General features: G+C 43.8%; 1 pseudogene; it reads right to left on the bottom strand.

Annotated features, from left to right (window-relative positions):
* Positions 1-524: 524 nt before the first annotated feature.
* LOC119350025 lies at positions 525-2,638 on the bottom strand (annotated as a pseudogene).
* Between the last annotated feature and the right edge of the window lie 11,809 nt (positions 2,639-14,447).

Genomic DNA, 14,447 nt, shown 5'->3' on the forward strand with positions numbered 1-14,447 from the left:
CAAATTTCCAATCTGAATGATTAATATGATATTCGTAGTTCAAGTAGAAGTTTGATAGAAGACATGTCCAAAACGTCACCCACCTAGTTGTGATATGCAGAGAGTAATAATATGTGAACATTAGTGCATTATATTGGATTCCAGTTTAGATTAAGTCCGATTGCCTTCTTCAAATCAGAAATGGCAATCCTCTCATCTTACATATCGCCGGTTTTGAGAGATAGGCAGTGCAATAATCAGTACAGTACTTTACAGCAAATCCAGTGTCTAGGTATGGTATCTCCACTAATCTCATCATATCTAGTTTGTTCAGAAATTAAATAGAGCGACAGAGGTAAAGTATTGTACAGTTGCCTTTTGCTACAAAAGGGCCAAATCAAAACATGTTGAATATCAACATTCGAATCACCATCCCACCTTCTTCCAAGCTAGCACTTCCCAATGCTCATCTAACGATAGAATATCCATCTTGCGGTGTTCAGCAATTTAGACCCGTTGTGTTGAGATACACTGGACATGTATTATTATTGATCATCATTAGGTTTCCATTTAGATACAGCATAAAGTACCCTCCCTTTCCATCCTTGAAGCAGCCAGCCGCAATCTTCTACAACAAAGAATTCCTGATGAAACAATAAGTTCTTCCTGTGTACTATGTTCTTTAAGATGGCTGGATCGACGGGAAGCTGCTAGAACCCAGCCTTGAGGCACCTTGCCTGCCACTGCATGTAACATTCTGGCCTCTCGGTTCTGTCTGCGCCCTCACATGCTATTATGTTAAGAGCATCCTGCCTAAATAGGATCCTCTCAATCATCTTTCTTGCTTCATTATCATGTGCAATATTTGCATCAAGCATGTCAAAAACTGAAGAGTAATCGAGCATAACCTCTTTGAAACGTTGTATGAAGAAGGGAGAACTGAGTAAACCATTCACTGTGCCAGAAATAAAAATCTTCGGGTTCATCCTCCTCATAGTTTTGAGCACATTATCCCTTGCACCACTTACGGCATCGGTTTCATGACCGAAATTTTTCATCCGGAACATGCAGTTCACTATGAGAACTTCATCCTCGTCAATGTTAACATCCTCAATTTTGATGGTCTCCCATCTTGAAGCCGCAATGCCCTGATACTGGAAAGGTACCTTGAACCTATTTGCGTAATCAGCCAACCGCTTCCCTGTCTCCTCGATCATTTCGCAGGGGCGGAAACCTGGCTGGGGAATGTATATACCTGTGATCCGAAGCTTAGGGGCTCTCTCTTCTTGCTGTGCAAAATTCTGAATCATTAATGGCCACTGAAAGCCGAAGCCGATGCCGAAATCAACGATGTGTACCCTTGGTTTCCCTTGTGAGACATCAAGAATAGCTTGGTTGGCAAAATAGTATGACGCCCTTCCAAAAGGGAAAGCTGCAAGAAAAAGGCTATAAGCCTCTAACAAATCTGCGGTACTTGTTCGCCTTTCCACGAGGTTGCGATAAACCTGACTCCCGGTCCCAGCCAAGCGTGCCCTGAGGCCATCCGCCAAGTAAAATGCCAGTCTCTGAGTACAATCACCATCTGCCGAAGAGTGTTGTCTTATCGTCAATAGCAGTTCACTGGCCAACAGGTAGCTATGTTCTGCCACAACTTGTGCGCAGTGGATGAGGAGAGTCCTGAGATCAACCAAGTCTTTCCTCGGTTGCTTCCTACTTCTGCTCCGGCCTTTCAGTGAGGTCTTGTTTCCTTCCCCCGCCATCCTTTCTTGTAGTCTTGTTATTCGGTCAGAATGACCATAGGATAGCACAACTTGGTCAAAGTTTTCATTTCGAATTATTGCACAAGTGGTGATGGCATGATGTTTATTGCTCCTTCCTTGAAAGATATCCCAACCCCTTGGGTCTGCCACCTCAAAATTTTTGTTTCCGGTCCTCTCTCTTACTTTTGCCTTCGTAGTTAGTTGGGAAATATAAAGTATGTTATTCTTTGAATATATCACCAGCTTATCAATACTTCGAGCAAACATTCTTTCCTCCACGACACCTCTCTAGCCATGCAAGGCAGGGAGGCCAGATCCAGAAGTCCATCCAACACTTATCGATGACTGGTTTGGTAAAAAAAAGGACTCCTATTGCAGATATATGGACTCAACGGGGTTGCTAAAGGTTGAAACACGTTGTAACTGGAATAGTCATTATTGAAGCTAGTGTTCCAAAGCCTCTTGTAACTATTGGTCCCACTCTTATCAGGGTTGTCTGGTATGTTTTTGCTATGCAATGGCGGCCATTTAGTAGGCGGCGCGTATCCCTCACCAAGAATGTCACGGAATGTCTTCTCAGCAGCATGAAGAGCAGCCCCTTGGCATATGTCGACCCCCTCGTCAACGTCTTCCATCAGCATCTGGCTTATGTAGTGAAGAGCATCGCTTGATTTGATCCCCTGGTGCTCAGGGCTACCCCCTGCAGCAATCTGAAAATTGTTTTGTCCATGGCCGCTGTAGGCACTTACTTGGTTGGCTGGGGAGAGAACTGTTGAGTGTGGACCCCTCAGGCCGTAGTTGTACACGGTGAGTTGCTGCTGGGAAGAGGAATCACCTTCGTATGGTTGGTCGGTTGCTGTGAGGGTGTCCAGATTGTCATGGAGAGGTTCAATCGCCATTGTGAAAAGTCTGATTTCCACCTCAATATGAGATATATGGTTATTGTTTGTCCCACAGCAAATGACCGGCTTGTTTCCTGGGAGAAGAAAAAAGAGAAATAGGAGCTAAATTATGTGAGATGAATTTTGGTTCACCTTGCTCATATGCTACAATCTAGAATGCCCATAAAACGGAGTTCTGCTTCTTCCTTTTTATTAGAGATTCAGCTTATTATTGTTTTGGCATGACATTCTGGTCGAAAACAAATTCCAAAGGCTTGCAGACACGAGAATAACTAACTGAGCCGGTTAAACATAGAATCTTTGATGCGCTAATACCACTGTTCCTTTTTATTTGCACGAGGCTACTCATCTGATCTGAGCAAAGAGCAAAAGTAGGGAAGCACACACCTTGGTTATTAAGAAGCAGCAGCAGATCCAACGCTTCGAGAGAGGAGTAGTGAGGGTGTGGACTATGAAAGATGAGTAGCGAGGTTGTGGTGTTGATGTGAAGTAAATTTGTCGTTCCTCTACCTTATAGCTTTGTTCCCAACATCATAAGATAGTGACAGAGAATGGTCCAGATTACAAGCAGTTACCCTGTCGATTAGTACTAGGCCCGCCGCGCATTAGACCTATAAAAATGTGTTTATTAGGAGCGCTGGCCTGTGTTTCAATCATTATTAGGAGCGCTGGCCTGTTAATCGAAAAAAGGAGATGCACTATTCGAAGAATTTCTTCCTTTCTTTTCCACTTGATAATTGATATTATATATAATGGTATTGGTTGAATCTTTTTCGAGGATAATTTGTTGTACTTTATCTCACTAAATAGAATTTTTTGTAACTGCCTTTTAATTTTATTTGCAACGTCGACAACAGTGTTAGTTATGAGGTCATGAAAATGCACATCCAAATTACTTGTTGCCTCTTTAGTACAACTTTAAACTAATAATATGGATCGAAGGAGTACTAGAAGAGTAGGTCAAAAAAATAGAAGAAGAAACTGAAACAAAATATTTTTGAAAATTCTGACGTAATTGAAAAAAAAGAATGCACTATTCAACTAACTTGTAAATTTTCTTTTCATTTGATTGTAGATATCTATAATGGTTGAACTTTTGGAGGATTGTTTGTTGTACCAAGTTTGTGCTTGGTTTTTGCCTAGGCCGCGCCAATGCGGCCCTGTATTGATGTCTGTACCAACAATTGTAAGTTGTTCACCTGATATACGAAACTCACATCTTGGTTATCTGATTCCATTTAGGGAGCATTCCCACACACACAAAAAGAGATTTCATTTTGTTAAGATATTAGGCAGATTTTGGTTAAGCTCAATCTAGGTTAGCATTATCAAAAGACCACTAAGATTGCAAATCGCATACGACAGGCTAGGAACATGCATATGGGCCAGAGGCACATGTCAACGAAGAGAGATTCAGAGCACGCGAGTTCACCGAAGACTTTGGTGCAACGACATCGTTAGCCACAGTGGTGAAGATGAGGTGGTTGCCGGTCAGGAAGCAGACGAACTATCTCCGTGGATGTACTCGAACTTGAACGAGCAGTCGCGCCGAGACGGTCTCAAAAACCATATCGCCCCTTAGCTGGTGCAGATTCTTGAGGGACTCGGTTTTGAATAGGCCTGCTCTCCCAGACGATTGTGCACGTGGTCGCTAGAAAGGGGTCGCCAGAGAAGCAGGTCACCACAAGTAACCTTTTGTATAGTCCCTCTCCTTTGCATTTTTCTCTACACAGAGATGACGCCTAGGAGAGTGAAGCGATGCAACTAACACATGGTGGAAGATCTCTTTGAAAATAGAAAGTGTGTCTGCAACGAGCTCGAGTATTGACATGCACCTAGAGCTAGGCCGTGCACTTCCGTACAAAATTTTTGTTCTTTGAACACGGCATATAATATAGCTCAAGCTCAAACTCAATTCACGTGACGTGACCCACTCGCTTTTGCATGAAGTGAGTGAGTGAACACGCGCGTTGTTGCTCTTTTCTCTCTCTACAAGGGGTGGTTGAGCAAGCACGCGCGCGCGAGGCTTGAAAAAAGGCTGCTGGAGCGACTCATGTGCTTTGCTAGCATAGCTCTCGCGAAACCACGCCTCTCGCTCGCCATCGCCATCGCCCCCGCAGATCTGCGGCAGAGAGGTATGCGGAGATCTGCCAAGGGAGGGCGAGTATGGAGCGGAGGAAGCTAGCCAAGAGGATCCACGACGAGGCTACGGAAGAGGAGAGGGCGAGGATGCTCGCGTTCCCTCATTCCCCACCAGCCCGAGTTTGTGATGTGGGCGAGAGCAGAGGCGAAATTAAGGGATCTTCAGAGGGTGATGCGGTGGGAATGCTTCCTGGGAGTGATGCCGTCAAGTGCGCCACTGCCGTTCTCAACCCCGCCACCGGCATCCAGTTAATTTTGAAAAGCATCAATGCCATTGCTGAAGCTTCTGAAGGTCAGTTCAAAATTTAGGCCAGCCCGGAGGCGGCAGGGGCCAGGAGGATTCAGTTGTGTCGCTGGGCGGTGGGACCCCCTGGCAGGGAGAGCGAGGTGGATGCTAACCACTTTGGCCAGCTGTGGGAGGATTCGCTTTCCCCATCCCCCCCCCCCAACCACCCCCCACCCCCTCATCTGCAACGATAAGAGGCCGAGGAGGAGAAACCCTAACCAAAGGAGTGTGCTAACCTGGATCCAGAGAGATAGATTTAGGGGAGCTGCTTCGTGGCTGCGGATTGCTTTGTGGCTAGTGTGAAGGATTGTGAGTTTCAGATCCCAGTCAATTTTAGCTGCTCCAAATCGCCCTGGAAGGGGAGTTGCAGGCGTTGAGGAGATCTGGGAAGGCAAGACCATTACGGAGAACAACAGAGGAAGGGGAAGGGGGAGGGGTGCTGCTCGCCCACCTCCTATGCAAGGCCAAGGCGGGGCGCCGCCGTAGGGCGGGCAGCCACAGTTCCCCTACCCTCCCCCATTTGCCTATGGATTTCCAGGGGCGCCACCATCATGTATGTTTGCGGGAGCATACCCGTTTCTTCCTTCCATGTTAATTTCCTGGAAATCAGTGGGAGAGTAACCAGGGATTTGAGGAGATCAACACCAGAGGAATAGACAGGGCAACAACCAAGGGAATCAAGGGAAAAATCAAATGCAGGGTGGTGGGCACCAGAAAGAGAAACAAAAAATGCTCAGGAGAAGAGTCATGTGGGGAATGGTGCTGCTATGGCTGGAGAGATGATTCAGCCTAAGGATTTCACAGATTATCCGCAGGTTACCTGTTACAATTGTGAAGATCCAGGTCACCACAAAGCAACATGTGTGAGAAACCAAAAGGATGCTTTATCTTTAAATCTACAGCTCACCAAGTAGATACATGTCTTGTCAAGAAGAGGCCACACCAAATGGCTAAGTATATAGGAAGTGCTGCATCTAGTCTGGGCTTTTACTAACTGGAGATGTCTGAGCTGGGAGTGAATTCTATAGGGACCCTGAAGAATTGTGGGTGGTTTATATTGATTCTGAACATGTGAGTAAAGAGGAGTTAGCAAGGGAGTTTTCTATGATATACAAGACCAACTGGCCATGGCAAATTAGAGAGATAGATGAAGACTCTTTCCTGGTAAAATTCCCTCCACATATCTCAGTTGAACAAGTTGCTGGGTATCCTTGTTTTGGGCTCCCCTCCATGGATTTTACTGTGAATGTGGAGGTTTGGAAGGAGGAGCTGGCTAATTTAGATGAACTGGTGAAAGTTTGGGTTCAGGTCAGAGGTTTGCTACATAAATGGTGTGAATGGACAGTCTTAGACCAATGCACTTCCACTTTTGGGATGTTGGTGGAGTTGGACTGGCAAAGCATGTTGCAATGTCTGTTTGAACATGTTCGGGTGAAGATGCAGTGCAGAGATCCTACAAAAAAATTCCTTCAGAGAGGCGTTTTGAACTGGGGAGCAGACCTTCAAAGTTCAACTGATTGTGGAGGTGCCCATATTCAGGAAGGATGTGGAAAAAGAAAAGTCCAATAGCAATGGTGACTATGATGGAGATGGAGCACAGTAGGGGGAGAAGATGGATACAGACAATATGCAAGGAAAAACAAGTGATAAAAATACAAGAGTTGTCGAGGAACAACAAGGAGACACTATGAACAAAGAGCTGGTACTAGCAATGCTGGGAGACAGAGAAGCCTAATGAGGGAGGAACGGGGAGAGGATGAAGTGGAGATCTGCCAGACAGTGGAGGAAAATGGTACCTCAGAGCAAGGGTTGGACTGTGGGTCTGTGATGCCAAGAGAAGATCCTGAAAAGGAAGTGACAAGGTTCGTATACACTGAAATGCAGCAAGTGCAAACTATGGAAGAACATGATGTAGTGCTAGGGGGAGATAACATAGACAAAGACTCAGGGGAGGAGCTCAATGAGCCAGTGGAGGATTTCCTGCATGATGATATCATGCCAGACTTCAGGGCTTTGGAAGTGGAAGAGGTGAGCAAGATGGTACCTTGAGATGGAGGGCCTGCTGACAGGAAACATAAAAAATAGAAGAAATGGGGACCTGTACAGGCAGCAAGGAAAAGTGCTAGGAATGTGGGAAACCAGCATGTCATGGAAAAAGCAAAACTGACCCAGATGAAGAAGAACTTGGAAACTCCTTCTATCAAAGGTATAGCTGCTAGTAAACCTTTCAATGTTATTCCTGCTACTGAATTAATGAACATGACACACACTATGGGTGTGGTTATTTCTAAAAAAAGTAAAGATAGTTTGATTGATAATGATGATCCTGGTATAGCAGTACAAAACAATGCTTTTCAAAACACATGTAGATGATCTTAGTGAGGGTGAGGAGTTGACTATTGGGAGCTGGTCCCTGGGGGCTAAAACTAGATGGGGCAAGCAGCCCAGCAAAAAATTCCAATGAAGTACATCTTCTGGAACATTAGGGGTATACTTGCTCCTGGTAGGAAGAAATGTATTGAGGGCACTATTTGGCCTCTAGAACCTAGTCTTATTGGGTTCCAAGAAACTAAACAGTGTGAGTTCTCCAAAAACTTCCTTTAAAACCTGATGGGTAATAGGAATTTTGCTTGGAATTTTTTACCTTACATTGGCTCTGCAGGAGGCATTTTGGTTGGAGTAGTTTGTGATGTGTTTGAGATAATTAGTTGGGCCATAGGCAGGTTTACAGTTAGTGTAGTGGTTAAAGATAAGAGTAGTGATTTAATTTTTATATTTACCACTATTTATGGACCTTCATATGAAGATGATAAGAATGCTTTTATTTCTAAATTTCATGAATTATGTGTTGGGTGGTCTAGGCCCTGCATTATTGGAGGAGATTTCAATCTAGTCAGGGGCCCAGAAGATAAGAATAACAGGAATGCCAATTACAGATGGGTAGATAAGTTTAATGTTTGGGTTGATATGTGGTCTCTGTCGGAGATCAACATGTCAGGTAGGATGTACACTTGGGCTAATAATCAAGAGAACTTGATCATGTCCAGGATTGATAGGATCTTCTGCTCGACAAAGTATGAGGCTAGCTTTCCTATCACTGGTACGCGCCGGTGCTATACAAACAGTTTTTAACTCCTTTCCGCGACGGCATTTGGAACCGTCACCAAGTGAGTGTGGGCAATAGTGGGTCCTTCCCACACGACCCTGAAATCGACGAGGATAGGGAGCCAAGATGCATCACAGTACTCCTACTCCTTTGTGCTCGCATTGCCATCGCAGTCGGTATTCTGTGGTGCTACGTATATGATGTGCGGCCCATCACAAACGTTTCACTATTATAGAACATGTATGATAAGCATACAATCACACACATTCGCTTTTCACAAACCGTATGCGATAACTAATTAAGAAGATTAGCTAATCGTCATAGAAGTGTTCGATAGGATTACGAAACGTCGGACCATTGTAACATCGTCTTCCACGACAACTATCACACATGCTATTCTGTGGTGCAACGTTTACGATGCATACTTCATCAGAAACAGTTCATGGTTACGAATCGTGTACGATAAAGCAACTATCGCACACGCTATTCTGTAGTGCAACGTTTACGATGCATACTAAACAGTTCATGGTTGTGAATCGTGTACGATAAGACAACTATTGCAAACGGTAGTTTGCCAACACCATTTGTCATATTGTCTGACATCGCACACGCTTTGCAAACGGCAACTGTGTGCACGCTTGCACACGTTTCCTCTCTGTGAACCGTCTCGGATTATGTTGTATATCGCAAACGTTTGTGTTTTACCAACCATGTGGGCCGTAACAACCTGGAGAGCGTAATTTCATCGTAATTTAATTGCTTCTATATCAAATTAAAATTGAATTTGAATTTGAATTTGAATGTATGCCATAGCTTTATTCATATCCATTAGGTTTAGACAACCAATGCATTATTCGACTCATAGGTACACATGAAGAATTACATAAGAACCAAATAAAGAATGATGAACCACAGTTGTATACTTGTACTATCAAAGACGGTAAAGAAAGAGGCGAAATACATTCTAGTTGCTGAACAACGTGAAGCGGAATGCCCATATTGGGCCCTCCTTCATGCAGAAGGCACGCACGACTCTAATCCAACCCCTTGTGATGGTCGACCTCCCATCCTTCATGGTCTTCATGAAAACATCTAGATAATCATCGTGTTTTGATAAAAATACTTTAACCTTTGCATGCCCACCAATCATATAGTTTGAGAGGTAAGCTTTAGTAAACTGCTTTGGGAACCACTTCAAAGGAAAAAAGATTCAGACATTGTCATCTAACACAACTCATTATGGGCAGTAAAAAGAAGGCTGCAGAGTTCTTACTTACCATCCTGCAGTTCGTTGTTGTATTGGATAAAGTGTAAACAAATAGTTTAATTGCCATCTTTTGACCCATTTTACTAACAATCTTTATCAGCTTCCTCACTTGATGCTGGTTCATCGATATCTCATTTCCCCATACGTAGAAAGGGTCGAAGCGCGAATCTTTACCAATGACATATGTACCTAAAAGCACCAAGTTAATATTAGAAGCTAAACACCAATTGTACAATGATGTAGTACAACACTCTTTTATAATATCTTATAACATCCAATATGCTCACATATTAGATGAATTAACATCTTATATTATGGGCCGAAAGGAGTTCACTGCATTCTTACAAATTATCGGTTGATTAACTGTTGTTGTATCCATGGTTAGAGTTAGTTTGAGCTAGCTCGGGCTCGAATAGCCCTAAAGTATATCTAAACATGAGGGCTAGTTTGAGCTAGTTGAATCTATAACCCACCTAAAAACATTATCCAACCCAAGAGGTGCTAATTGGAGCTATTTCTCCTAGTGCATTTATTGTCAATCTAAGTATCTAACCCCGTCATCCAAACACCTCTTTGGATGGAGTTAGTTCAGGGTTAGTCATGAGCTATGAACTAACTCTAACCTCTAAGCTAAGTTGAGTATCCAAACAGGGCTGTGTTTTTTATGAGTACCTATTTTATCTTGATGTGTGGTCTCACCACACACCAAGTTTGATCCTCAACAAATGGAGAAAACCCCTGTGCATTACCCGTTAATTTTGGAAATTGAAACTGGGTTGTTACCCTGCACAATCGCATGCCTAAACACTGAGCTAATGCTTTCTTGGTAGAGAATTTGATCAATATCTACAATACCCTATATACACAATACACGAATATATTTTGTGATGAGTGTAGCGGTATTGATTTAGTATTCTACATATTTATAATTCTTATAAAAATTGGATCAAATTTTATATTGGCCGACTTTGAAGAAAAACAAATACATAATATATATTGAAATAGAGGGGGTATGACAGAAGTGGGTATGATTCTTTTGTTTTCTGCGGGGGAAGGGGGAATGTATCTCATGCACCGGTGCTTGTGGTGCTATTGGTGCACCAGATGCCCGTAGCGCATTTCAAAATGTTTGAAAAAGAATTAGCACATTCACACAATATTAGTGTGAAATTTGTCATTTCTGCATCTCGTGCAATGTTTCGAATTTTAATATGAGATTTTGTGGCAACATACATTAATGTTGTGTCATTGTGTTACATTGTTTACAGATTTTTCTGAGACATTTATAAATGCGCTACGGTGTCCGTTCCACGGGTAGCACCACAAACGCAGATGCGAAATTACATTCCGAGAGGGGGTGTCTTTTTTTAGGGAAGGGCCTTTATTTTTCTGGAATAAGTTCTGGCGTGATCAGGTGGGCCTAACGTGACACGGCCCAGGGCCAGTTAAAACAGGACCCAGGTACGTAAATTCTCTCCGTAGGCGGCTGAAAAGATGCCCCCTCTCTCCTCTTGGATCCTCCGCGACCTCTCTCTCCATGGCCGCCAAAGGAAGCTCGGCAGGTGGCGGGCGGCGGCGGCGAATGCGAAGGCGTAGGCGAAGGGAGACGACACGGAGAGGATCTTATCTTGGAGCTCCTTGGCCGACCTTGGCCTCCACCACCCCACCCTCCGCGCCCGCCTAGTCCAAGGTCCCTCCCTCCCCCCTCTCTGATTCCCCGTGTCTCTGTGGCCCGATTGATTTCGTAGTGCCCTAGGGGAACTAGGAGCTCACCCCCTAATCTCGTCCACGTATTCTTTGTTTTTTTTCGAGAAAAAATTATCTATGCATATGATTTTCAAATTTCCAATCTGAATGATTAATATGATATTCGTAGTTCAAGTAGAAGTTTGATAGAAGACATGTCCAAAACGTCACCCACCTAGTTGTGATATGCAGAGAGTAATAATATGTGAACATTAGTGCATTATATTGGATTCCAGTTTAGATTAAGTCCGATTGCCTTCTTCAAATCAGAAATGGCAATCCTCTCATCTTGCATATCGCCGGTTTTGAGAGATAGGCAGTGCAATAATCAGTACAGTACTTTACAGCAAATCCAGTGTCTAGGTATGGTATCTCCACTGATCTCATCATATCTAGTTTGTTCATAAATTAAATAGAGCGACAGAGGTAAAGTATTGTACAGTTGCCTTTTGCTACAAAAGGGCCAAATCAAAACATGTTGAATATCAACATTCGAATCACCATCCCACCTTCTTCCAAGCTAGCACTTCCCAATGCTCATCTAACGAAAGAATATCCATCTTGCGGTGTTAAGCAATTTAGACCCGTTGTGTTGAGATACACTGGACATGTATTATTATTGATCATCATTAGGTTTCCATTTAGATACAGCATAAAGTACCCTCCCTTTCCATCCTCGAAGCAGCCAGCCGCAATCTTCTACAACAAAGAATTCCTGATGAAATAGTAAGTTCTTCCTGTGTACTATGTTCTTTAAGATGGCTGGATCGACGGGAAGCTGCTGGAACCCAGCCTTGAGGCACCTTCCTTGCCACTGCATGTAACATTCTGGCCTCTCAGTTCTGTCTGCGGCCTCACATGCTATTATGTTAAGAGCATCCTGCCTAAATAGGATCCTCTCAATCATCTTTCTTGCTTCATTATCCTATGCAATATTTGCATCAAGCATGTCAAAAACTGAAGAGTAATCGAGCATAACCTCTTTGAAACGTTGTATGAAGAAGGGAGAACTGAGTAAACCATTCACTGTGCCAGAAATAAAAATCTACGGGTTCATCCTCCTCATAGTTTTGAGCACATTATCCCTTGCACCACTTACGGCATCGGTTTCATGACCGAAATTTTTCATCCGGAACATGCAGTTCACTATGAGAACTTCATCCTCGTCAATGTTAACATCCTCAATTTTGATGGTCTCCCATCTTGAAGCCGCAATGCCCTGATACTGGAAAGGTACCTTGAACCTATTTGCGTAATCAGCCAACCGCTTCCATGTCTCCTCGATCATTTCGCAGGGGTGGAAACCTGGCTGGGGAATGTATATACCTGTGATCCGAAGCTTAGGGGCTCTCTCTTCTTGCTGTGCAAAATTCTGAGTCATTAATGGCCACTGAAAGCCGAAGCCGATGCCGAAATCAACGATGTGTACCCTTGGTTTCCCTTGTGAGACATCAAGAATAGCTTGGTTGGCAAAATACTATGACGCCCTTCCAAAAGGGAAAGCTGCAAGAAAAAGGCTATAAGCCTCTAACAAATCTGCGGTACTTGTTTGCCTTTCCACGAGGTTGCGATAAACCTGACTCCCGGTCCCAGCCAAGCGTGCCCTGAGGCCATCCGCCAAGTAAAATGCCAGTCTCTGAGTACAATCACCATCTGCTGAAGAGTGTTGTCTTATCGTCAATAGCAGTTCACTGGCCAACAGGTAGCTGTGTTCTGCCACAACTTGTGCGCAGTGGATGAGGAGAGTCCTGAGATCAACCAAGTCTTTCCTCGGTTGCTTCCTACTTCTGCTCCGGCCTTTCAGTGAGGTCTTGTTTCCTTCACCCGCCATCCTTTCTTGCAGTCTTGTTATTCAGACAGAATGACCATAGGATAGCACAACTTGGTCAAAGTTTTCATTTCGAATTATTGCACAAGTGGTGATGGCATGATGTTTATTGCTCCTTCCTTGAAAGATATCCCAACCCCTTGGGTCTGCCACCTCAAAAAATTTGTTTCCGGTCCTCTCTCTTACTTTTGCCTTCGTAGTTAGTTGGGAAATATAAAGTATGTTATTCTTTGAATATATCACCAGCTTATCAATACTTCGAGCAAACATTCTTTCCTCCACGACACCTCTCTGTCCATGCAAGGCAGGGAGGCCAGATCCGGAAGTCCATCCAACACTTATCGATGACTGGTTTGGTAAAAAAAGGACTCCTATTGCAGATATATGGACTCAACGGGGTTGCTAAAGGTTGTAACACGTTGTAACTGGAATAGTCATTATTGAAGCTAGTGTTCCAAAGCCTCTTGTAACTATTGATCCCACTCTTATCAGGGTTGTCTGGTATGTTTTTGCTATGCAATGGCGGCCACTTAGTAGGCGGCGCGTATCCCTCACCAAGAATGTCACGGAATGGCTTCTCAGCAACATGAAGAGCAGCCCCTTGGCATATGTCGACCCTCTCGTCAACGTCTTCCATCAGCATCTGGCTTATGTAGTGAAGAGCATTGCTTGATCTGATCCCCTGGTGCTCAGGGCTACCCCCTGCAGCAATCTGAAATTTGTTTTGTACATGGCTGCTGTAGGCACTTACTTGGTTGGCTGGGGAGAGAACTGTTGAGTGTGGACCCCTCAGGCCGTAGTTGTACACGGTGAGTTGCTGCTGGGAAGAGGAATCACCTTCGTATGGTTGGTCAGTTGCTGCGAGGGTGTCCAGATTGTCATGGAGAGGTTCAATCGCCATTGTGAAAAGGCTGATTTCCACCTCAATATGAGATATATGGTTATTGTTTGTCCCACAGCAAATGACCAGCTTGTTTCCTGGAAGAAGAAAAAAGGGAAATAGGAGCTAAATTATGTGAGATGAATTTTGGTTCACCTTGCTCATATGCTACAATCTAGAATGCCCGTAAAACGGAGTTCTACTTCTTCCTTTTTATTAGAGATTCAGCTTATTATTGTTTTGGCATGACATTCTGGTCGAAAACAAATTCCAAAGGCTTGCAGACACGAGAATAACTAACTGAGCCGGTTAAACATAGAATCTTTGATGCTCTAATACCACTGTTCCTTTTTATTTGCACGAGGCTACTCATCTGATCTGAGCAAAGAGCAAAAGTAGGGAAGCACACACCTTGGTTATTAAGCAGCAGCAGCAGATCCAATGCTTCGAGAGAGGAGTAGTGAGGGTGTGGACTATGAAAGATGAGTAGCGAGGTTGTGGTGTTGATGTGAAGTAAATTTGTCGTTCCTCTACCTTATAGCTTTGTTCCC

This window comes from Triticum dicoccoides, chromosome 1B (assembly GCF_002162155.2).
Source record: "Triticum dicoccoides isolate Atlit2015 ecotype Zavitan chromosome 1B, WEW_v2.0, whole genome shotgun sequence".
NCBI lineage: Eukaryota > Viridiplantae > Streptophyta > Magnoliopsida > Poales > Poaceae > Triticum > Triticum dicoccoides.